At 49.9% G+C, this 2,228-nt stretch overlaps 1 pseudogene; it reads left to right on the plus strand.

Moving 5' to 3' along the window:
• The first annotated feature begins 660 nt into the window (after window positions 1-660).
• Window positions 661-1,522, plus strand: LOC139033290 (protein phosphatase 1 regulatory subunit 14B pseudogene; annotated as a pseudogene).
• The last annotated feature ends 706 nt before the right edge of the window (window positions 1,523-2,228 follow it).

Consider the following 2,228-nt stretch of genomic DNA (forward strand, 5'->3'; position numbering starts at 1 on the left):
GAATTCTTTTTAACGGCTGAGTAATATTCCATAGTGTATATGTACCACAGCTTCCTTATCCATTCGTCTGCTGATGGGTATCTAGGTTGTTTCCATGTCCTGGCTATTATAAACAGTGCTGCGATGAACATTGGGGTACACGTGTCTCTTTCAGATCTGGTTTCCTCAATGTGTATGCCCAGGTCCGCTCCAGTATTCTTGCCTGGAGAATTCCATGGACCGAGGAGCCTGGCAGGCTACAGTCCATGGGATAGCGAACAGTTGGACATGATTGAACAACTAGGCACATTATATATGTGCTAGTTGAAACCTTTAGCATAGACATCATAAATTAGGCCACTAAGACTGAAAAAAACTATGGACGAATACAACTCAGAGGAATATTAGTATTTAAAAGGACAATGATTAAGAGACATAGAAAGAGTCAGAAAAGTGTCAGAAGGAGAGAATGGTATGTCAGAACCAAGGAAGAAAAGAATCTCAGTTGGGTCAACAGTGTTGGAATTCAGGAACAAGAATTAGTCAGCAAGAACTCAGATACTATTTCCTTGGGTACTCTATAAAGTAACAGGGAAAGAAGCTGGGATATAAAGACTTCAGGAGATATGTTTTAAACTTCTATTTCCAGGGGCGCGGCCAGGCCAGGCCCGGGGGCTCCGCATGCTGCAGCTGCCCCCGGGCACCCCCGCCGCCGCCCTCGCCGCGGAGCCAAGCTCACGAGCTAACCCGAGCCAGCGGCCGGGAGCCAGCCGGCGGGCGTCCGGGAGGCGGCGGCGCAGGGAGGGGCCCGACGCGCGCACGTGGCCCCGGCGGCCGCCATGGCGGACAGCGGCCCCGCGGGGGGCGCGGCGTTGGCGGCCCCGGCCCCCGGACCGGGGAGTGGCGGCCCAGGGCCCCGCGTCTACTTTCAGAGCCCCCCTGGGGCTGCAGGCGAGGGCCCGGGCGGCGCGGACGATGAGGGCCCAGTGAGGCGCCAAGGGAAGGTCACGGTCAAGTACGACCGCAAGGAGCTACGGAAGCGCCTCAACCTGGAGGAGTGGATCCTGGAGCAGCTCACTCGCCTCTACGACTGCCAGGGAGAGGAGATCCCAGAGCTGGAAATCGACGTGGATGAACTCCTGGACATGGAGAGCGATGATACCCGGGCTGCCAGGGTCAAGGAGCTGCTGGTTGACTGTTACAAACCCACTGAGGCCTTCATCTCTGGCCTGCTGGACAAGATCCGGGGCATGCAGAAGCTGAGCACACCCCAGAAGAAGTAAGGGTCCTCGACCCAGCTGAATGGTGGCTCCACAGGACAATCGCTGCCCCCTGACCTCGTAGCAACAGCAATACCAGGGGGCCCTGCGGCCAGGCCTGGTGCCACGAGCAGGGCTCCCCGTGCCCCTGGCCCAGGGGCCTCTTCCCTGCCCCCTCAGTTTTCCATTTTTGGGGTTTTTTATTATTATTAAACTGATGGGACTTTTTGTGTTTTTATATTGACTGCAGCGCGGGCCCTTTAATAAAGCTAGGATACGCCTTTGGTGCAAAAAAAATAAATAAATAAAAATAAACTTATATTTCCAATGATCCCTATTCTTATATATTTGTGTTCCTGCAGCTTGTTATAAGGTGCAAGTGTAAAAAATATATATATCCAATAAATAAGGGCATTTGAGCTTAGCAAAGGAAGTGATGTATCAACCCTTGTTTGCCATTATGTGTGCATTTTTATGCACTCTGAGCCACATTATAAGTGTGCTCAAAGCCACCAACTGACTAAATAAAATACTCTCAAATACTTTCAGTTTTGCATATAAATGAATATTTTAAAATTTTGTGTATACTGGCTTGTATGTTGAAAATACTTATGATGAAATAGTCACTGAAAGTTATGCACCTAAAATTCTAATTGTAGATCATTTTTCCTTTTTGCAAATATCACAAAATAAATTTTAGAGAGAAAGAAAAAGATAATTCACAGTGCCTTGCTTGATATAGCCTTGGTATTCAATTGTATCCCCAAAATACGTTTTTAACTTTGGATTTGTGCGTGCTCAGTCGCTTCAGTCATGTCTGACTCTTTGCGACCCTATGGACTGTAGCCTGCCAGGTTCCTCTGTCCGTGGGATTCTCCAGGCAAGAATACTGGAGTGGGTTGCCATGTCCTCCTCCAGGGGATCTTCCCGACCCAGGGATGGAACCTGTCTCATGTCTCCTGCGTTGGCAGGTGGGTTCTTTACCACTAG

The sequence above is a fragment of the Odocoileus virginianus genome, unplaced genomic scaffold (assembly GCF_023699985.2).
Source record: "Odocoileus virginianus isolate 20LAN1187 ecotype Illinois unplaced genomic scaffold, Ovbor_1.2 Unplaced_Scaffold_1, whole genome shotgun sequence".
NCBI lineage: Eukaryota > Metazoa > Chordata > Mammalia > Artiodactyla > Cervidae > Odocoileus > Odocoileus virginianus.